Below are 24619 nucleotides of genomic sequence, written 5' to 3'. Positions count from 1 at the left end.
GAAAACGTCGACCTTTTCTCCATTTATCATGATGTTACCTATTGATCCAGTTGTGAGAATTTTGGTCTTCCTCACATTGAGTGGTAATCCATACTGAAGGCTATAATCCTTGATCTTTATCAGCAAGTGCTTCAATCCCTCCTCACTTTCAACAAGCAAGGTTGTGTCATCTGCATTTCCCATATTCTTAATAAGCCTTTCTCCAATCCTGATGCCACATTCTTCTTGATTAATCCAGCTTCTCTGATAATCTGATCAAAATATAGATTGAGCAAGTATGGTGAGAAGATCCAACCTTGATGCACACCTTTCCTGATTTTAAACCATGCAGTATCCCCTTGTTCTGTTCCCACAACTGCTTCTCGATCCATATAAACTTACAAGAGAGCACCATGAAGTGTTCTGGAATTCCCAGTCTTCTCAAGCTACTTATCATGTTACACAGAGCCTAATTGCTTTACAGAGTCAGTGACACAAGAACACATCTTTCTGGCATTCCTTGCTGGAGCCAAGATCCATCTGAAATCAGCACTGCGATCCTCTCTACCATGTCCTCTTCTGAAGCCAGCCTGAACTTCTGGTTGCTCCCTGTAAATGTACTTCTACAATGTAGAACTGATGTTGGTGATTTTAACCAAAATTTTACTTATGTGTGCTATCAATGAAAGTGTTCTATAGTCTGAGAATTCTGTTGGGTCACCTTTCTTTGGAATGAGAACAAATATGGATCTCTTTTAGTAAGTTGACTAGGTAGTTGTCTTCTAAAATTTCTTGGCATAGATGAGTGAGCTCTTCCAGTGTTTCTTAAGCTTCCTGAAACATTTCAATGGCTATTCTATCAATCCTGGAACCTTGCTTTTGGATACTGCATTCAGTGCAGTTTGAACTTTTTCCTTCAGCACCATAAATTCTTATTACTATACTACCTCCTGGTGGGCTGTTGACTAGTTCTTTATAGCACAATGACTCTGTGTATTCTTCCCATGTCTCTTAATGCTTTCAGCATCATTCAATACTTTGCCATAGATTCTTTCTTTAGAAAAAACATAAGTGAATGCTGTGCTAAAGTGTGTTTGCTTTTCGCTAGGTCTGAATCCTCTATACACCCTTTAGCCAACCTTTTAATCTCATACTTTACTGAAACTCTCCTTTTCTAGGTCACCAATGATGCCCAGATTGATAAATTCCACATCAATTTTCAATCTTCTTTTAAAAGCTTAGCAATAGACTCTGACCCAGTTTTCACTATTTTAAAAACAATTTCTTCACTTGATTTTCAGAACTTTTTTTTTGACCTGACACCATTAGTAGTTCCTTTCCATCTCTCTGACCTCTTAACTCTAACATTAGAAAACCCCAGAGTTCATTCTTTTGCTTAATAATCTTGATCTACACTGGTTTTTATTATATTTATCTATATCCATTATATCCATGTTCATATTAGTCATTCTGAAGCCTTTAAATATATCTATTCATTGATGACTCCTTGGTTCTCTAGAGAAGCCAAACTACTGAAGTATACACACACACACACACACACACACACACACACACACACACACACAAAGAGATGTTTATATAAAAGAAATGGGTCCTACCATTGTAGATTCAGGTAGGTTCAAGTTTCATGGTCAGATGTCAGACTGGAGGCTTCTTCTGACTTGGGTAGAGTTACAGGGGCTAATGCACCTGAGAATGGCAGGTTGGACAAGCTTCTCATTGCAGAAGTGAATGAACCTCTGGTTCCTGGACCCAAGATACCTGGTTATTGAAAAATAACATCATATATTGAGTGCTAGTTTAGAGAATATATAGCCTCTGGGAGACATCGCCTTAACCCTGCAAGGTAATTGCGTCACTAGAAGGCCATTCCATCCTTCTGTCAAGCAAGCTGATTCAGAATGATAGGGGCTTGATAAATCCAGTGAATTCCATAAGCAGAGCCTGTTGCCAGATAAAATTTGATGTGGGATGAAACCCGTGAATTGAGGCAATGCTGTATGGGACTTGATGGCAGTTGATTTGTTTTTGTATAGAATAAGCCCTCTGAAAAACAAGAGGAAGTACATCATTATCAATAGTGCCAGGAATGAAGAGAATCTTCTGGACCCAATATCCTAGCACAGCATACTTCTTGGATCCAGAAGACTCAAAATGGGGGTCCAGCTGAATGATCTAAGCCCTGCCTTGAATTTGCCTGTAACCTTGGACTAAAGATGGAGGTACTCTGATGGGAGAGGAAGCAGAGAGTGTCTGCCATAGAGCTGTGGAAATGGCAGTCATTGGACCTTGGGGGACTTCTGACTTGGTGGCCTGGCATGGAAAGGGACCCAGAATCATCATATATTTAGTCGCTTGATGTCCCCCTTACTTTGACATGACAGGTTTTAATCTGTTGGGCAGGGATCTGCACTTGTAAGACTTGATCTAGGAAGTTTTTATCCAATATGGACATTTGAAAGTTGCCGGGTATGTCCAGCATATCCCATGTGTTGGGTAAACAGAGATCAATCAATTCGGATATCTAACTGTGCAGGGCAGCAACTCATTAGATTTGGCTCTCAGTGGAACTATACTCTCAGGGACTCCTTGTACAGACAGTGACTTGAGTGTTGTGTCATTGGAAAAATTGCTGATGCTATCAATTCAATTGCCTTACATCCCAGGGGGATAATTGACAAAGTTATTTTTTCTATGGATTTTTGTTTTCCTGCCTCTTGCTTGTTTATTTATTTGCTTTTTCATTTATTGCTGTTGTTGTTGTAGTTGGTCTTATAGGATTTTGATTTTTGCCATATTACAACTGCCAAAATAAACCAGAGTCATACATAACCCAGGGACAAGCAAATGGATTCTGAACTCCCACTGAACTCCCATCCCAATCCAAGAACAGTTAGTTCTGATAACCTACCCTTGTTCAATACTCACCTTCATGAAATGATCACTGAAGATAAGGGTGCTACAACAAAGTGTGCTGAAGAAAGCTGATGGTTCCCAGCTATCAATGGAAGAATGCTGGCATCTTAGAGGCTTATATTAAAACAAGCAAACATCCAAGCAAGCAGTCAACTAAGTCCACATGGAAGAAGCACACCAGCTTGTGTGATCCAAAGATGACAATAACAAAATACCAATATGATGAAGGGAAAATTATCAGAGCTTAAATTATCAACACTTAATTTGTAAAAGATTATGGAGGACAGTGGGAGCCCAAAACTCATCTTCAGAGTCTGTGGTCAGATCAAGTCTCTGGCAGATCCCCTCTAGCCACAGGCAAAGGTCTCAAAGAGCTTTAATATCAGAAAGCATAGTCAACTTGATTATGCTGGATTGAACTTGATATGGGTCAGTTGACCTCCATCTTGACCCAACCTGAATTTTTTCTAGGATCAAGTATTTCTTGCTTGTTCCCTGACCAAACTTTCTTCACCAGCTTTTAAAATACTGATGGTGGTCTTTTATTTCTTACTCATTATTTGTATTTATATTATTTTTATTTTATAATTCCCACTTTATTTTGGTTTTGACTTTTATTGATTCTGTTGGGTCCCCCAGTTTGTGAAGCACAGAAGGAGTAAATGCATAGAAATAATAACTGATGAAGTAGTTTATAGGGGTTTGGGAGTGGTAGGTGGGAGATAGGGAGGGTGAGGGGATTTAGGGAGCAAACAATGCATGTGGGAGGTGGGAAGGAGCACTAGAGCTCACTGTAATGATGCAACTCATTTTAAGTGATTTAACCATGTAAGTATATGATATGTGAACAGTATATCCAGAAAACCACATAGGAAAAAGATGCCAAACTTGACTAATGGTTACCATAGGTGAAGGGGAAAGAGCTGTTGCACTGGGGGTACTGAGGTGGTGTCAATGGCGGCAAAATAACTTAGAAACTGATATCAATAATTATTGTACAACACAAAAAATATAATCAATAACAGTGAATTATACAAGTAGAAATTTTGAAATTCGAACATGTTCTATTTTGTATATTTTTTGCCGCAATGAGAAAAAAGTTAAAATGACATGACTAACAATGACTACAAGGAAGAAGAAAATTGTTCTAGAATTGAATATTATGACAATTGAACATCTCTCCTTGATACGAAAAAAATATTAAATTGTATGAAATGTGGGTGAAGTGCCAATAATGCTGTTAAAATATCATTTCTCACCCTTTTGGTAAAAGCTATGTCCCCATGTGCTCCCTGTGTAGATCTGTAGTGAAGTGAAATTAATTGCTATGGCTTTTCTTCCCATTATCTTTGCGACTCACACTAATGACTTGGTAGGATCAGGCAAAAAAAGTATAAAAGGACTAATTCAGGGATTGGTCAGTTTAGCCATCATGCTGACTATAAAGTGAGTCAACTTGGAAAAACTGACAGCAAATACTAGGAACAGCAGAACGAGGAGCCACACTCATCTGAAATGTTGTGGCAGCAGAAGAGACCACGAGGAAGGAACCACGGCAGGAGCCGAGTCCAGGAGACAGAGCAGCAGGCTTCCCAGCCAAGGGCATGAGTGTAGGTGGGTGTCTTCAGATAGGAGTCTGGAATAGTGGGATATTTTTTGACATTTATCTGCGCTAAAGGAGCTTCTTAACACATTTACAAATGGGGAGAGGCCAAAGGAACGTGAGATTGAGAGGCTGCAGTCCAGAAAGCTGAGAAGATGTGCTTTGGATATAAGAACTGGATCATTAAAGTTTTGTAACCTGTTGTGGTTGAGGAAACTCCTCCATCGGGTTCTACCCAAATCTCGGAAACTCCCACCAAATGATTGGGTGGCATTACGCAGACAGGGCAGGTGCAATATTAACAGAGGGGATTAAGTCCACTGTGTTGCCCACTCCCCTGGCTGGAAGGATATGCCATCTTTGAAGCCGCAGCAGAGAAGAGAGAAAGCCCGAGGCCCTGGGAAGGACACAGTCAAGATCACTGTGTGGATTTGTGGGTGCAGTCTACCACAGACGATGACACACACACTCAGAGGAGTACTGCCGAGTCTACATAGTAACTTCTGATCTGATCTGTGACTACGGATCTGTGGACACAGTGATACGTGGACTGGCTTCCTAGACCACGGAGACAACGGCAAAGGGAACATGTGGCTGAAAGACAGAACCAGCAAAAGACTTGGTTGTTGGCTGAGGATACCAATGACTGTACTCTTACTTTTTCTCATCTTACCTTGTGATAACTCATTAACTTCCCTAATCAACCCCCTTAACTGTGAGTGCTGTCTGTGAGCCCTGTGTGGTTAATACAACAAATTATCAGCCTCAGCACAGATGTAGTGTCATGGGAACAATGGTTGGTATCAGAATGGGTGAAGAAAAATGGGATGACTTATGCTTTGCGGTCCTAGGGAAGCCAAAGGAAGTCGGATATGTCCACTTCCATTGCCGTCTATTGCACCTGTTACCTTTCCTAACGAGCCCCACAATCTTGAGCTTTGTTTAGTTCTTTGTGGCCGCTGCAGCTGGTAACATTTGTTTTCAGAATAGGACAAAGAAGGTCGGAGTGTAGACGGATATATGCCCTCTGCCCTACCCCTGGAGAGATGTGGAGTTGGATTCTCCTCCATTTTCAAGGCTTGTCCTAATAAATTGATTCTAAAATACCAATTTTAAGCCTTTGTATACCTTCTATAATATACAAAGGTAGGCCTGGTATTTCAATTTGATTTATTACAAGCCACCATGCAATCCATGCTTTAGTGAATCAACCAACAAAACTATTAACTTTTTCTAACCGCTCGGGCTGAAACATTGAATGGAGAATCCATGCTTAGTAATCTTGTGTTAATGAACTCAGAATAAAGCATCCATTGTCCCACACCTTTCATAGCCATTGCCACACATGTACTCCATGTCTATATTTGTTCATATTTGAACAGACCAGCATCTTTGTTAGAATGTACTGTACCTATTCCTGGGTCATAACTGGTACGTTAACTTTTGGTGCTCACTGGGACACAGACCTATTTATAATTCTGGAAACAATAACTAAACCTCACAATTCCCTATAAGTATCTGAACTGCAGGCCCCATCATTCCATTTGATGGAATCATACACAACAGTTAGCATACCCTAAAACAAGTTCCAGATATCCTCTTCAGAACCCTGCCCTACTTCTCACCATCTTGATGATCTTTGTAAATGTTTCACCTTCCCAGTTGGTTACTCGAAACCTGGAAGTCATCCTAGATGCCTCTGCTTCTTTCAGTCACTATAGCCAAATGTATTACGAAATCCTTTGATTACATCTTCAAAATTCACTTAGAAATGGACCGCTCCCCATCACCACTGTTACTAGTACCTGCTCCACATATCACACCTGGATTACTATGGTACGAGTGTCCTAGTAAGGCAGTATAAATAATCCATATGACATAGGAATCATATAATGCCACACCTCTGTTCAAAATATATGACTTCCCATTTTACTCATCATGAAATCCTAAATCCTTACAAGAGACTTCCCAGACTACTTACCTTCATTTCCTTTATTTCCTCTCATTTCACACCTTCTCTGACTCTATGCTGGTCTTAAAATATTATTGGTGAAGAACTTTCCATTTACAGTTGCTCAAGCATGGACTATTCTCCCGGAGATTCATATCCTCACTCCTTCCCGACTCCTCATTCCTAGTCGACGTTCCTTCATCTGCCACTGTTCTAAATGTACTACCCCTCCTCATCACCAACCAACCCTCCTGCTCCAAGTTTTGTTTTGTTTTCCACTGTACCCTTGTGGTGTAGTTGTTATGAGTTGAGCTGCCAACTGAAAAGTCAGCTGTTCAAGACCACTGGCCACTCCGAGGGGGAAAAACAGGGATTTCTACTCCTAAAATGAGTTACAGTCTCAGAAACTCACAGAGGTAGTTCTACCTTGTACTATAGAGTCACTATGAATTAACATCGACTTGATGACATTGAGTTTGAGCTTTTACAACCTATCTCCTTCTACTGTGAAATAGGATCAATGAGAAAAGTGGAATGTATTCTTACAATCTAAAATAGGGTGTCAGGTGCTGAGCAGAAGAAATTCAATAAACATTTTGGGCTGAATTAATTATTCAGAAAAGAAATTATCATAGAAAATAATTTTTAAAATCCCTTTATTGGGGCCTTGTACAAATCTTATCACAATCCATACATCCATGCATTGTGTCAAGCACATTGGCACATTTGTTGCCATCATCATTCTCAAAACATTTGCTTTCTACTTGAGCCCTTGGTATCAGCTCATTATTTTTCCCTCGCTCCCCACTTCCCCCTCCCTCATGAACCCTTGATAATTTATAAATTATTATTATTGTGTCATATCTTACACTGTTTGATGTCTCCCTTCACTCACTTTTCTGTTGTCCATCCCCAAGGGAGGATATATATAGATCCTTGTAATCAGTTCCCCCTTTCCACCCCACCCTTCCGGTATCACCACTCTCAGCACTGGTCCTGAAGGAATCATCTGTCCTGGACTCCCTGTTTCCAGTTCCTATCTGTACCAGTGTACATCCTCTGGTCTATCTAGCCAGATTTTTAAGGTAGGATTGGGATCATGACAGGGGGATGGGGTGGGGAAGGAAGCATTTAGGAACTACGGGAAAGTTGTGTGTTTCATCCTTGCGACAAGGCACCCTGAATGACTCTTCTTCTCCCCACAACCCTTCTGTAAGGGGATGTTCAGTTGCCTATAGATGGGCCTTGGGTCCCCAATCTGCACTCTCCCTCATTCACAATGATTTGATTTTTTTGTTCTTTGATGTCTGTTACCTGATCCCTTCAACACCTTGTGATCACACAGGCTGGTGTGCTTCTTCCATGTGGGCCTTTTCGCTTTTGAGCTAGATGACCACTTTTATACCTTCAAGCCTTTAAGATTCCAGACACTATAACTTTTGATAGCCAGGAACCATCAGCTTTCTTCACTATTTTTCTTATGCACCCGCTTTGTCTTCAGCGATCATGTCAGGAAGGCGAGCATCATGGAAGGCCAGTTTAATAGAAAAAATTGTTCTTGCATTCAGCAATTACTTGAGTGTAGGCTCAATGTCCATCTGCTAACTTAATACTAAACCTATAACTATATGCACATAAATCTATTTCCCCATCTTCATATATAAATATATTTACATATGTACATGCCTGTATTTAAACCTCTATAAATGCCTTGTCTCCTAGTTCTTTCCTGTATTTCCTTTTACTTTCCTCTTGTCCCCCTATCATGCTCAGCCTTCATTTGGTTTTCAGTAATTCCTCTTGGTTATATTACCCTTGATCAAGCCCTCCCAGGCCTCTTACACCCTCCTCACCACCAATTTGGATCACTTGTTTTTCCCTTTTTCCTGGGTTTGTTAACACCACTCCCCCCCCACGTCCCCTTCTCCCATGTCCCCCCAGAACTGTCATTTCCATTGTTTTTTTCTCCAGATTGTTCATCCAGCCTATCTTATTTAGACAGACTAAATAAAAAAGTATTTTTAAAGTAATTATTAATAAAAAGTAAAGATATGGAGTTAAATGATTTCCTCAATAATCTAAGTGGGAAATCATAGTAGGTTGACCCAGGGTTGTAGCAAAGGTCATACTGATATATTTTAATGGTAACAAACAAGAGTATTAGGATTCCTGTTAATGTTATTTTTCTCACCATGCAAATAAAAATCTGCATTGTTATTGAATGCATCATAATATGAGGCTCCCCAAAAGGTTTGATCTTCTCTCAATAAGTGAATAAAATTATAGTTCCAATCCTAGAAAACCAGATATGATGGACTGTTGTTCCAGAACAAATAGAGAATAGCTACTGAAATGCAGTCAAGTAAACATGATCCTTCTAATCACAATTTCTTATGTAATAAATTATAAATTCTAGTCTCTATGCTTGCGGTTATATTCCCATCTTGCAGAGAGTCCTCTCCAAGGCTAAAAGACAGAATGAAAGTTGGACATCTTCTGTGTCTCCACCTTGCTAAAGGGTGGAAATCAAGTTACTAACCTTTGTTTCCTGGGAGATATGGTCTACTCAAAGATGAAAACCACACCTCCATTAAAAACATTCCGTGGTGTATAAGAGCCTTCCCATAACCAGAAATCCCAGGATCATCAAGGAAGAAGAGCCACCTTCGAGATATGTCTGAAGAAATTTAGATAATATAATTGGTGTATGATTTAAAGATTATTTCAGATTTTCAGGAGACAGAAATTCATGAAAATTTGATATTTTGTTTGGCATTTTCCCCCGTGACCCGGTTTCATCCATGAAATTGTTTGCCAAAATGGTCAGTCAGGGTAGCCAGGCACCATCCGGTCTCTCTGGTCTCATGGCAGAGAAGGTCGTTGTTCATGGAGGAAATTAGCCACACACACTCCATGTACGATTCTTGACTCTTCTCCTTCTGTTGTTCCGGGGAAAGAGAGACCAACTACAGCACTATTACAAGAGTCGAAAGCTAGAAATGGGTTAAGGAATGATCAACATATGAATAAGTCGACAAAATGTGGTGCATGAATATAATGAAATGTTATATTTCTCAACAAGTAGGATAAATGAAATCTTGATATACGCTACAAGACAGATGAAGCTGGAAAATATGTTGAGTGAAATAAATCAACCACAGAAAGCAGAACATTAGACAGCCTCGTAAAGTGCAAAAAAAAATTAATGCATGGAGAATAAAGTTTTGTTTTGGTTACCAGGGGTTACAGCCATTGGGAAGAGAAATCAATAGTCATGGAAATATTATGTTAATTAGGGTAGAATTGTACAGATGATTATTAAAATTGCTGTCAAAAATTGTACACCTGGAAAAAGATGAGCTGGCAAAAGTTTTATGATAGATATTGAAAAAAACGACATTAGGACAAGTCTGTCCTCCTCTGACAAATAAAAGTGAAGGAGACGCCAACTCCCCAGGAGCCTGTGGCCAGTTGCCACCCAGCAGAGATGAGACCTGTCACTGCCCTCCAGCCTTCCTTACCCTCTTCGGACCCCAGGCTTCCTTCCCTTGGCACTCTATTAGTCTACTGGGTCATTTCTTCTTTGTAATAGCCACACATAAATCACAGGCACTGTTCATGATTATGTGTTTATTGGAGAAACTAATAAGTTCCAAAGTGTTAAGAATAGTTATTAGTTTCTCAATGCCTCTTTTCTGTTTGTTTTTCTTTTTCTTTTTAAATTAATTAATCATTTTATTGGGGGCTCTTACAGCTCTTATAACAATCCATACACCAATGGTATCAAACATATTTGTACATATGTTGTCATCATCATTTTCAAAACATTTTCTTTCTCCTCAATCCTTCAGTATTAGCTCCTATTTTTCCCTGTGCCCCCCCCTCACCTTCAGACCCTCATGGAGCCATGATAAAGTATAAATTATTATTATTTTCATATCTTATGCCATCTGCTGCTTCCTTTCACCCACGTTTCTATTGTTCATTCCCCTGGGGGGGGATTATATGTCACTGTAGTCGATCTCCCGTTTCTCCCCATTCTACTCCCAACTTCCTCCTACTGTCGTGGTATCACTACTCCCATTAATGTTCCTGAGGGGTTTTATCTGTTCTGAATTCTGTGTGTCGAGAACTCTTATCTGTACCTGTGTACATGCCCCAGTCTAGCTGGATTTGTAATGTAGAACGGGGGGGTGGGGGTGGGGAGTGGGGAGCATTAAAGAACTAGAGGAATGTTATGTGTTCCGTTAGTGCTATGTTGCACCCTGGAAGACTCTTTCCTTCCTTGTGACTCTTCTGTGAGGGATTGTCCAATTGTCTACAGATGGGCTTTGGATCTCTTCTCCAACCCCCATCATTTGCATCAATATAATTGTTTGTTTGGAGTCTTCTGATGCCTGATACTGATCTCCATTGACACTTCATGATCACACAGCCTGGCCTGCTTCTTCCATGTGGACTTGTTGCTTCTCTGCTAGATGTCCACTTGCTTTACTTCAGACCTTTAAGACCCCAGATGTTATATCTTTTAATAGCCAGGCACCATCAGCTTTCTTCACCACATTTGTTTATGCACCCATTTTGACTTCAGTGATAATTGTGTTGGAAAGGTGAGCATCACAGAAAACCAGGTTATTAGAACAAAGCATCTTGGATTGAGGAGTACTGGAGTAGAGATGCAATACTCATCTGCTACCTTAATGCTTAACATTTAAATGTATGTACATAGACCCATATCCCTATAATATATTTATATATTTACATATGTGCATACCTATATTTGTACCTCTATTAATGTCTTTTGCCACCTGGTCTTTCCTCTATTTCTTTTTACTTTCCTCCTGTTCCACTATCATGTACAACCTTCATTCCACTCTCAGTACTTTTTCTAGGCTACGTTGCACTTGATCAATCCCCACCAGGCATTCGCCCACTTTGTTATCAATAAAGTATTTTTCCCTGGTGCCTGGGTTTGTTGACTCCCTCTCCCTTTCTCTCAATGCCTCTTCTCAGCCATACTGAGAGACATGATTCTTGCATGATTCTTTCAGCACATGACCTCTTTCCTTATGCCTGTTCCATGAGATAAGAAGCCTGCTTTGTTTCGTGAAGATCCTCGTGCTGCTCCTGTGCTCAGCCTCATGGTCTCAGAGCAGGTTTTCTGCCCTGTCTTATGATTTCAGTGCTGTGCCTTCTTTTGCCTCCACTGCCTCTGCCTATTCAAACATGCTCTGTTGTTGGACCTTTTCTCGCAGGACATGTGATTCTCTCTCTCTGCTTTTGAGATGGCTCTCTTAACCAGAGGAAGAGCCATACCCTGTGTTATTGTTTTACACTCCAAATTGGCATGGCCCCACCATAGCATTTTTCTTTGTAATGGTCACTATTGGATAGCAGAGCCATATTTAAGTTATTTCACGTCACTACACTGTGCCTACTAACAATGACTTTGGGGAAAAAGAGTAACGACTGAGGTTGTTTACGTATAAAATCAGTACTCTCTTGGTTTGGAGGCTTAGGATCATGGTTTTTCTATGATATCCCAGTTAATTGGTTTACTATATGTTTAAGGTTTCTGGTCTACTTCCAAGTTACATATAAATAAAATTTAAAGTACATGAAACTAGGCAGAAGTGATAATCAAATAAAATTACTGTAAGTCCCATACTTCCAACTATCTTAGTTTTATCCCAGAATATCAACTGTAAGTTAGCATTTCTTAACAAAAAAGTCATAATAATCAATTATTGTGGTGTGCCAGACACATGGAGATACCGTTAACTGATTAAAATGAAAATAGTGGAAGTCATGGAACAAAATGGGAAATACAGCCGTAACCACTGAAATTTCTGCAAGCCGTTCATATTTGTTAAACCTTGGGGTCTTTGTTTCTTCTCCTTAGAAAGGTTTAGTACATATCTTGCACCTGCATTTCTCCTGGCAACGTAAAATTATTGTCTCACAGAATTAGTGAGATGTGGACGGAAATGGCTGTTTTTCACTATCTTGAAAGCACTCCAGACCACTATTGCTCTGCTTCTTGGTTGCTTTGCCCCTTTTCAGACTGACCGTCTCAATCACATTATTAGTATGATGGGTCTTATTAAGCATTTTTGAATTTTTAAAATGCAAATGGCCCACACAGTCCTGTTTCTTCAACTGTTATAATTTCATGTTGTAGATTTTATTGAGAAATACTCCTCATCTTGAGCATCGAGCATCCACTGCTGAAAGGTAAGGTACCTCCTATGGTGACACAAATCCACCCTTTCCCTCAAGCTCTCTTTGTTTCATTGAGCACTTTTTTGAAATACTGGACAACATTAAAAATGCATGAGGTGGACGCAGGAGGTCTGAAAGAAAATACGTCCCTACACCAGCCCTACTTCCATAGAATGTGTGCCACAATTGTACGTAATGAACAACGATCATCAAATTCATAAATTACTTTGCAGTTTACAATGCATATTCACAAATATGCCATTTACAGTAGAATACATTAGCAATGTGCAGTAGAGTTCGGGATTCTAAAATAATCCCTTGTTAAAACTTTTCTGTAATGCTCATAACTGTGTTAGCACCTGACATCTTAAGGTACTTGGTACTGAAATACTGCAGCCTGATGAAGCCCTACCTAACTGTATTTGGACTCTTCACATGGGTTCAATGCCATCTGGAGTTCTTTATGGATTTCTGACCACTGAACTGACAGAATGTCTGACCGTTCCGGGGACGCAGTGTGAAGCTATCTTCATTCAGGGAGAGTAGTTAACTAGAACCCATTCACAGAAAGGTCGAAGGAAACGGACCTTTCACCCCAAAACGTACTGCCACGATTACAACTCACAGCGACCCTATAGGACAGAATTGAACTGCCCGAGTGGCTGAAAGGAAAGAACATCTCATCTTTCTCCATGGCAAAGCTTGTGATTTTGAATGGCTGATTGTGCAGGTTAGTAACCCAGCACACATTCCGCTCTGCTACCAGCGCAGCCCAGGCAGATGCTGTGTAGAACACACACAGTACATGGTCACTTATGGCTCTTCCCTTTTCAGGGACCAATGAAGACCCTCGTGAACACTGTGACTGCATACTTGTGTTCATCTGAAACACAATCGTTTATAGTAGATCTATGGAAGGGTGGAACGTGTAGGAGTTCCTAATTTTTATATTTACGCTGAATTTCGTGCTGTCTTTTTATCTCTGGTTCTCATTATTCTGATAACCAGCATGTCAGTTCCCCACTTCCTGTCTTTTGCTTCCTGCCAAGCCAAAGCTTCTTCTGAGCTACTTTAATTTTGTGATAACTTACTCCTAGGACACAAGACAACTCAGGTAAAAATGTTTTTAAAGAGTGAACATTGTAGAAATATGTAACCATACATTCACTTGCTCTATCTCGACACCATTTTTATAGACTGTTCCTTATAATCCCTATGGATATGGTTGTTGATTAAATTTCTTTATAAGAATTACCTGTGACATGTACAAGGGGATTTTAGAAAGTTGTGGACTAATTCCTTTATCTTTGAATTCCGTTTTTTCCGACAACTTTTTGAAATTTCTTCATAGAAAATGTAGGCCCTTGGGTTCCACATCTGACATTTCAAGTCACGTTCTGGGAACACATGAGGAAAGATTGGTTTCTCTGGCTGGTGCCAATTGTTTACTAACCTCGGCTAGTTAATGGTGAAACACGTAATTGAGGACTACATTTTGCCACTTATAAGACTTTATCTTAAAGGAACTAACACTTTGATGAATAACAGTCTTAAGGCGGGCTCATGAATTGACTTCTGTAAATTAGAAGTAGCTGATAAATAACCTGAAAATAGACTGGCTTTACCAATATCTTAAAACTATTCAAGAGGCAAATGTGATTAACTTCTATTTTTACTAATAATATCTGATCATTTTAGTCTTGAAAGGAGACAATTTTCTCAAGTAAAGAAGGCTCCGGCAACTATATTGACTTGTTCATTTAAGTGTCTCCTCCGCCCTTCTTTCTTTTCATTTAAATGGTTGCTTCTCATGAAGTTTGAGAGAGGCTTGAAGCTTTCAGATCTTTCTCAAAAGGATGAATCACAAAATTGCTGGAAAAGTACCCTACTTACTGCTACTTCATTGAATGATCCGGGGCTCACACAGAATTTCAATAAATGCTTTTCCTTTACCATAAGTACTGATATCCCTGAGGCATGATGACTATGAATGTCCATTTTAAGTCATACAGATAACTATTTTCATTTTGTGTCATAGTTACCTGGTTTTAGTATAATGTAAATAGTGCACAAGCTAATTCTAAAGAATATATCTTTATTTTTTCACAATTTTGAAGGTTAAAGCACCAAATTAAGGCCTCCACCATTGATTCATTCTGCAAAACTCTCTCATAATTTCTGCTACCTGCCAGTGGCCCTTAGCTTGTATCAACAGGCAGTTCTGCGAAGGGAACAAGGGGATCCTGCATGATTCAAATTCAGGAAAGGTGTGTGACTGGGTTGTATGCTGTCATCACACTTATTCAATATGTACACTGAGCAGATAATCAGAGAAACTGGCTTATGTGAAGAAGGATGTGGCATCAGATGTGGAGGAAGACTTAGTCACAACCTGCAATAACCTTTCTTGCTGAAAGCTAGGAAGACTTGAAGCACATGATGCTGAAGATCAAGAATTACAGCCATCAGTCCTCATTACAACTCAATGTAAAGAAAACCCAAATCCCCACAGCTGGACCAAAAGGTAACATCATGATAGAGAAAGGGTTGAAATTCTCACAATTTTTTTCTTGCTTGGATCTGCAATCAATGTTCACAGAAGCAGCAGTCACAAAATCAAACGATGTATTTCATTAGTTAAGTCTGCTGCAGAAAACCTTTTCAGTGTATGGAAAAGCAAGGATGTTACTTTGAAGGGTAAGGTGCTCTTGATCGAAGCCATGGTATTTTCCAATGCCTCATATGCATGGGAAAGTTGAATACTCAATAAGGATTACTGAAGAAGATTCAATGCATCTGAATTATGGTGCTGGAGAAGAATATTGAAAGTACCATGGACTGCTAAAAGGACGCACAGATCTCTTAGAAAAAGTACGGCCAGAGTGTCCTTAGAGGCAAGGATAGCAAGAGTTGGTCTTGCATACATTGGACGTTTTCCAGGAGAGACCAGTCCCTAAAGAAGGACGTCAAGTTTGGTTAAGTCGAAAAGCAGGAGAAAGGGGGAGGCCCTCAAGGAGGTGGACCAACATCCCGGCGGCAACAATGGGCTCAAGGATGGGAACACCTCTGGGGATGTCACGGGATCAAATGCTGTCAGTTCTGCTATGCAGGGGTCATGCCCACTTGATGGCACCTGACAGCAAGAGGATTCCCTCATTCTGTTAGAATAACTATTCGTTTGTAGTTACAGCTTCCATGTCATAACAATGAAGTGTTCTGCAGATCCCATTCTTTACAATGTTATCCATTATTTGTTGTGTTCCCCATAGAATACCTTTGCATAGTCATACAACACTGTTAAATAACTGCCTCCTCCCATCCAAGATTCATCTGACAGTGTCTTCCTTCCCTGGACTCTTCTCAATCTGAATTGAGTTTCTGGCTATTACCTGTCAATTTATTGTTTGCTGTAAACATTTTTTAAACGTTTTTTCATCATGAACATTTCTTCATCAAAATTTTGTATTTGTGTGATATTTTTGATAGTACTGATACTGATGAATTTTATTTTGCATTCAGTGGAATGCCCTTTCTTTGGAATGGCACAAATATGGATTTCTCTAGGTTATTTGCCCAGATGCTTGTCTTCTAATTTACTTGGCAAAGATGAGCTTCACCAGCACAGGATGTGTGGGGACACGTCACGAGCGGTGGCGGGCTCTAATGTAGCAGAGTCAAAACAAACATGGGCAAGGCAGAGACACCAGTAGTCTAAACATAAAGTGCATCTCGATGGCTTCACCCATGGCCGACACCTCCGGCCTGGGCACTGTCCCTCCTCCCTGCGCTCTTATACCCTTTCCAAATAAATTTCACTTTCTGCTTGCCCTTTTATGGTCTGCGTCCATTCTTCATTTTTAAGACCAAGAGCCCCTGGATGCATCAGAACAGTAACAACTGCTCTCTACTTTATCACCTGGAGCCACTCTTTGCAGTCTTCTATTCAGAAATGTCCTTTCACCCTCTCTTCCATTGGCTTTAAATATTCAATGTTTAAGTTTCACAGTCTTTTGATGTTCTTTTCTTTCTGCACTGTGTTTTTAAGTATTTAAGTATGATATTCATATCAGCAAATATAAGTCGTAAAGGCTTAATTCCATCTACCCCATTAAAATTGACTGTATTTTGAATGCAGCTTTTCCACGGTCCATTTTTTAGTGCCTGATAAAAAACAGAGGTTGTATTGCATTAGGCAAATCTGCTGCACAAGGTATCCTTAACTTGTTGAAAAGCACGGATACCACTTTGAGGATAAAGGGGTGGCCTCATCGAAGCCTTAGCATTTTCAATCACTTCGCATGCATATGGACATGGAATACACCAGGAGAAACAATGCATTTGAATATTGTTGTTGTTGGAGAATGTTCAAAGTACTGTGAACCACCAGAAAAAAAGTTTAACCAGAATGCTCCTTAAGCAAATGTGGCACGACTTTATCTAGCTTAGCTTGGGCAGGCTATCAGAAGAGACCAGTTCCTGGAAAAGTACATCATGCCTGGCAAAGTTTTTAAAGCAAAAGAAAACAATCAAGGAGATAATTGGTGGCTGTAACATTGGGCTCAAACATGACCATTTGTGAGATTCTGGTGCAGGACCGGCCAGCGTTTCAGTGTGTTGTACATAGGATCTAGATCGCTGTAAAACTGGAAACTGAAATGACCTGCTAACAGCTAATAAACATACTAACCCCAGAGGATGTTTATATTTGACAAGGAGTTTACCAGGTGTTTTTTTAGTTTTGTTTTACTCTGGGAGCTCTATTGAAACCTACTCCGCATGGCTGGCCTTGCTGACTCTTGAAATCCTGGTCTCACCATGTCCAGCACGATAGAAATACGAGACACCATAGCACTCCAAATTGACAGATGGACAGTGGATGTCCTATGCTACCGCCTACATAAAACAGGTTTTATATACATGTCTATATTTGCTACAGGTGTATCGATTACCTCGGAAGACGTTTTCTTCCTCTTGCTGCTGGGATGGTTTGTAACGTGTTGCAGTATACGGGTGTGCTCACATCTAGTTTTCACTTGCACGCGGGTTCCCATTTTTCTTTCATTTAATGTTCCTTGAAAGGAAGATGGCGAGACTTTGCCTCACATGCTTCAGACAAGTTCTCAGCAGAGCACCTGGGAAAGAACATCATGCTTGGCAAAGTAGGAGAGCGGCCCCAAAGAGGACACTTTGGACCTGATGGGTTGGCACAATGGCTGCAATATAAGTGGGCTTGGAGCAAAGATCAGCATGAGAGTGATGTGGGTCCGGACCGGGTGTCCTTCGGTCGTTCAGTCACTATGAGGTGGAACCGGCCACACAGCACATCACAACATAAGCCAAAATACAAACTGAAATGTGGCTTTTATTAGCTTAATCACATGTTTGCAAATATTGTGCTGCTTCTCTCAAGTTTGGGTGACGGAATCTTAATAGTATGGCTAATTTGATATGAAAAATTAAATAGATAAAATGTAATATAAAATATTCCCACTATTAATTTCAGTGGGAAGGAAGCTTTGGAAAGTGGTTGTTGAGACCATCATTGTGGGTGTTAAGCAGTTCCACACACATGTCATTTTATTAAGTTTTTATATCTAGTCCCCAGAACACCCCCCTTAAAAAACAAAGCAAGCAAGCAAGCAAACAAAACACATGAGCCTCAGATATAAATTTGGCCAACACAAACTTCTTGTACAACTAAAAACTATTGAATGCATTTAGAGAGAAATCTATATATGGAATAATGATGGGAAGAAGATACTTAGTTATGCTTTAACATTTCTTTTTAGATGGATGAGTTATATTTTCTTGAGGACTGCAAATACCCATCAATTTCAGTTTAGCACCTCTTGTTATATCAATTTCTTGTTTAGCGCCTTTACAGAAGAATAGGCTAAATCTAACTGGCCTTTGAAGAGAAGTACGTTAAGACAGGCAGGGGCACGTTGATGGATTCTTTCCGGATCAGAGTAAGGCAAACAGACGTTCACTTATACAACTGCTGCATGTATTAGGAACCACTGATGAGACTTATTTCTTTCCTCAGACCTGATAAGAAATTATTAATCTTTCTGAGGACATTATTCATCACCTCTTTCCAGCTGTCTGTGTGACCCATAACCTTCTTGCATTGAAGAAAATTGGTAAATTCTACTGACTCTCTCTGGCCAGAAACCTCTGCTTTTTTCCTCTCTCTACTGCTCTTGGAAGCAACAGGGGGTGAAATGAAGTTAGCTTTTAATTTTATTTGCCCCCTAAATCAGTAATGCTAGGTGAAAAGTCTCAATCTAGAGGAAAGGAAAGAAAAGGAGGGGAGGGGACAACCATTTGGTTTTACATTGAATCTAATTTTTTTTTCCTTTGAATCTAACATATGTTCCACATCAGTCTTATTTAGTGAAAATCTGAGGTACATTGACGGTGCTGTGAATGGAAGAGGAGTCAAGTCCACACGCAGTGAATTGAATTCCATGAACTTCCAGCCAGGCAGGTGATGAGCACACTGCGACCATTCGCACACAGATAGAAGACTAACAGTACAAAGCACAAAATCTCATCTTCATATTTCCAATCATTCTCTTTCATAAAGACAAACAACATCTCATTAAAGTAAAGCTTATTTATATTCATGAAGAGATGATGTGCAGTCCTTGTCCCTGTGTGATTGCAGCAGCATCTAATCAGTTACAGTTTGTGCCCCCACCCACCATAAACTAACTACATTTACATGATCAGCATGATACATATAAAAATACTTGTCAATGTGAATTCAATATGAATGATAACAAGTATTATATGTTTTATGGCCCTGATTTACCAGGTGGGAGTGCTTGAATTTCTTCCTTTGCAAAATTAAAAACAAACCAAAAAAAAAAGATTCGAATTTGGGAGCAAATGATAGTCTTAATTAAAGTGAAACAGGGAAAATGTATGTAAGGAAATAAATAAAGCTACCTAAATATCAGTAAGTCATTATACAAAGAAGTTATGGATGCTAACAGAACTTTCAAACTTTCTGATGAATACCTGATGTTTTTATTCTGTTTTCTCTTGACTGACTCTAGAATAAACAGTCATTCTGAACAGTTGAAAGAAAATGGTTGAATTTTCTTTCTCTCCCACTTTGACATTTTTGAAATAATATTTTTAAATCAACCACATGAAATAACGGGTGAGATGGATATTACTAATTTATGCCACTATTCATTCCCCATCTTCCCTTTTATTAATATTCCTGAAAATTAAAACTACATTTTTCAATCTTCTTTACAATTAGATATCCCCAGGTGACTAAATTAGTAGTGATCTACAATTAAGACATTGCCACCAATTTTCCACTAAAATTCAGGGTTTTCACTATATGAGGGGTACCCCCCCAAAATGGAGGTTTTTTTAAAGCTATATATTTAATTTTAAAAAATAAAATAACCTCATCACCTTCAAAATACTGTCCATTACACTTAATAGATTTGTCAAATCTGTGATTCCATTCTTGGAAACATTTTTCAAACTAATATGTTCAAATGGCTGACAGCAAGTCCCTCAGTTTTTCTTTTGTCACCTCTTTGATATTGTCATATAGCTGTCCTTTCATGTCCCTCTGCATTCATGGAAACAAAAAGAAGTCATGAGGAGTGAGGTCAGGCGAGGACATTGTGTGGGGCAAGAGAGGCAGAGTGTTTATGGCCAAACTATCATGCACTGAGATGGCTGCTTGAGCAGGTACATTGTTGTGGTGGTAAAATCAGTCCCCTATCTGCCACAAATCAGGCCTGTTTGTTGCACAATGTTACACAATCTTTTCAGAACCTCTAAATAGAAAGCTTGACTAACAGTCTGACCTGAAGGAATGACCTCCCAATGCAGTACGAGTTGATATTCTCGACTATTCAAGTTGACAGAATGAGGTTTGTCATCAATCAACACTTTGCTTTTTTGAAACAAGAAAATTACTCATATACTTGAGTTTTTTTTTCCCCCATAGCGCTGTCCTTCTGACCTGTGTTCAACATCCCAACATTTTCTGTGGTATTTTTCACATACAGGAAACAAAATTTCTCAATGACATGCTGTTTTCTTAAATTAGCCACCACAAAAAATAAGGCTCAAGGGAAACTGCTACTTTGAAAAGTTCACTGTGACCAGAGAACCTTCCCAGGCGATGACGCCACCACTAAGTCGGAGTGAGTTGCTCAATGCACGCCTAGAGGGACAGATGTGTACTAGGAATCCTCCCTCTGCCAGAGCAATTCTGTTTTTTTTGGGATATATATGTTTCTCATTATCATGCATGTTTCATTGGATGCTTCTTGATGGCAATATACAACAATATGTAATATGTTCGTTAATATATAATGACATGCGTTACTATATTATAAATATTTAATATATAATTATTTATATGTTTAAATATTATGTATTTAGATCTAGATTTTATATCTAAAACATGACTATAATTTGTTGTTTGGTGCCAAATATAATTATATATAATTATATATTAAATTACATACAGCCGCTTCAAAGTATTTATCAATTAGTATTTTCCCTTATGTGTTTTATTCAGAAATAATCTTAAATCATGAGCTATAGAAATATTATTTTAAGTATCTATAGAGATAATCACAATTTTCCCTTTTATTTCTATTAATATATTAGTGAATTTTCTAGTAATATCCAAACCCTGCATTCCTGGATATATTCCTTTGTCATAGCATATCTTCTTAATGTGGTGTAGTATTGCTAGAACATTAATATCTAATTTAATATTTTATATTGATGTGCATAAGTGATATTAGTTTCTGTCTTACACATCACTCTTAAGATTAGTTTTCAATATTACATGTTTCATGAAAATGATTATAAAATTTTCTTTCATTCTCTGCTCATCAGCTATTTATATGGCATGCAGTTTTCATGTTCTGTAAAAGTTTGGTAGAATTTCCCTACAAATTTTTCTGAGTTTACTAACTTTTTATAGATATTTTCTTGACAACTATATTGCTTGTATTGAAGTCATTCTGTTTATACTTTATATTGGAAATTATTTGTTTCAGGGAAATATCAACTTTATTATAATTTTTCTAATTTATTTCTTTGAAATTACAAACCCAAGTCCAGCAAGGAAATTCCAACTCACAGTGACCTGCTACAGCAGAGTAGCACCACTCTTGACGGTTTCCAAGGTCATAAATTCTGGCAGAAGCATGCCGTTTCACCTTCCTCCATCAGGGAATCTGGGGGGTTTGAATTATTGACCTTTTGTGGGCAGCCAGTGCTCAACATGTTGTGCCACCAGAGATCTGAATTTACATAAGAAGAGGTACAGTAATTATTGCCTGGTGTTTCCTTTAAACATTGCTTAATGTTTATTAGGATGATAAACCACGTGTAGTACAATAGGGTCATCTATGGTGGACAGGTTTCAGTGGAGTTTCCAAGCTGACACAAGAAAAGAAGGCCTAGTGGCATGCTTCATAACATTCTGCGAACAAAACCTTATGGATCACCACAGAATACTTTCCGGTCACTTGCTTTAAACTCATTAATAGGAAGGATCAATCACTATAAAAGGAAAGAATATTTGGCAAAATAGAGAGTCAAGTGAGCAATGGAAGATCCTTAGCATGATAAATTAACACCATAGGCACAAGATTGGATTCAGCCCTGCTGGCGACTTGGGGGAATGATGCAGGATGGAGCAAGGTTTGTTTTGCTGCATATGAGGTCACCAGAATAAGATTCAAATTGAATTTCATATCCTTGGCATATCATTTTCTTTCCCTTTATTTTCAACTGAATGAAGCTCTTAATTTTAGCTCCAAAATACTTTATAATGTAATTAGGTCTTGTTCTGAGCTTAACTGAATACCTATTTGTTCATTCACATGTATTAATAAAACAAATTTTTCAGCTTCAATTGTAACATATTATTTTATATAATTACTAGTATTTTTGTTATATTATAGTTGCTGTATTTCATGTGATGTGTTTTCTTTGTTATTAGAAGAAAACAATTTTCTGGTATTCAAGATAGTTTGCATTTTGTTCCTGCTCTTGTTTGAAACTTATATAACTTTTCACAAGCTTTTTCCAAGCTTCTCTTATTCAAAATATATTATATATCATAATTAAAATTTTTTTAATACTATAAGGGGCCTTCTAAGAGTTTGTGGGAAAATTTTACCATCTTTTAATGTATTTTTTACAAACTTTTTATAGCTCCCTTATACCATTAAAAACTGAAAAAATATGTAATAAGATATAGACTGAGAACTATGAAGAAAAAATCGGCTGCTGTCTTTGGAGGAAGTAAAGTCACTAAAATGCTTATGCATAGCACTGAAACATCAGATACAGAAAGCTTAGTGCATGGACGCAGACATAATCAGAGACAGTGTGAGAGGGTGGGCCATTGTCTAAAAAGACACTTGAAATATAAGAGATGAGAAGCCTCTTTTTAAAAATAGAGTCAACCACGGTGATGTATATGGATTAAAGCTAGTGGGAATAGAAACTTCCATTGCTGATTGAGCACAATTCATTGTTGAAAAGAAACAGCTGTAAAAATCTACTAATATTTGGAACTTGGAATGTACAACGTCTGAATCTAGGAAAACTGGAAATCATCAAAAAATGAAATGGAAAGCATCAAAATCAACCTTCTAGGCATCCATGAGCTGCAATGCACTCGATTTAATGAATTTGAATAAGCAAATCATGTGGTTGACTATCCAGAAATGACAAAACCAAGAGAAATGGCATTGCATTCATTGCCAAAGGGACATTTAAAGTTTTGTCTTTAAATACAATGCAATCTGTGATCAGATTATATCTATCCTTCCCTAAGGAAATCTAATCAATATAACTATTATTCAAATATATGCATCAACTACCAAAGTTGTTGATGGTGAAATTGAAGAATTCTTCCAAAATCTTCAGTGGAAAATTGATCAACCATCTATTCAAGATGCCTTGCTAATTATTGGCAGTTAGAATGCAAAAGTTGGAAACAGAAGAAACAATAGGTGGAAAATATTGTCCCCGTAGAAATTGGCTGGAGATTCCATGATAGAAATTGTAAGGACTAATGACTTGCAAATATCAAATACCTTTTCCCAACAAAGCAAAAGAGATTATACACATGGAAAATGAGTACATGGAAACCAACTGGAACTTATCTGTAGGAAGAGACAATAGAGAAGCTGAATATCAGTGGCTCAAACCAGGCTAGGAGCTGACTGTGGCACAGACCATCAATTGCTCAGATTTAAGTTCAGGACGAAGCTGAAGAAAATTAAAACAAATCCACAAGAGTCAAAATGTGACCTTGACTCTATCCCACTTGAATTTGAGGACATCTTGGGAACACATTTGTTGCATTGAACACTACCGGAGAAGTTGCGATGAGCTGTGGGAGAATAATAAGAACATCATTCACAGAGAAAGTAAAAGTAACAAAAATGATGAAAAAGAGATCAAAATGGATGTCAGGCAAGACTGAAACTTGCTCTTAATTGTAGAGTAACAAGGCAAATGGAAGAAACGATGAAACAACTTGAGATGATAAAGTAATATCATGAAATGTTCAAAGACTTAGAGTTAGGGACGCAGAAAGAAAAGAACACTTTCCGCAGACCTTGATCTGAAAGAACTCAAGAAAAAAACTCAAGCCGTTGAAATATTGAAAGATTCTATGGTCAAAATATTGAATGATAGAGGAAGAATCAAGAAAATATGAAAATAATACGCTGTCACTGTACCAAAAAGAACTAGTTGCCATTCAACCATTTAAGGGGGTAGCATATGAGCGACAGCCATATGGAAAGAAGGATTTCAAGCTGCACTGACAATACTGACCATAACCAGTCTCCACTAATTAATAGAAGAGCAGTTGAAATGTTTCATCGGGTTGAAACACTGGAACCACT

This window comes from Tenrec ecaudatus, chromosome 7 (genome assembly GCF_050624435.1).
Source record: "Tenrec ecaudatus isolate mTenEca1 chromosome 7, mTenEca1.hap1, whole genome shotgun sequence".
Taxonomy (NCBI): Eukaryota; Metazoa; Chordata; class Mammalia; order Afrosoricida; family Tenrecidae; genus Tenrec; species Tenrec ecaudatus.
The sequence above is the reverse complement of the archived record's forward strand: the minus strand, read 5'-3'. Positions refer to the sequence as shown.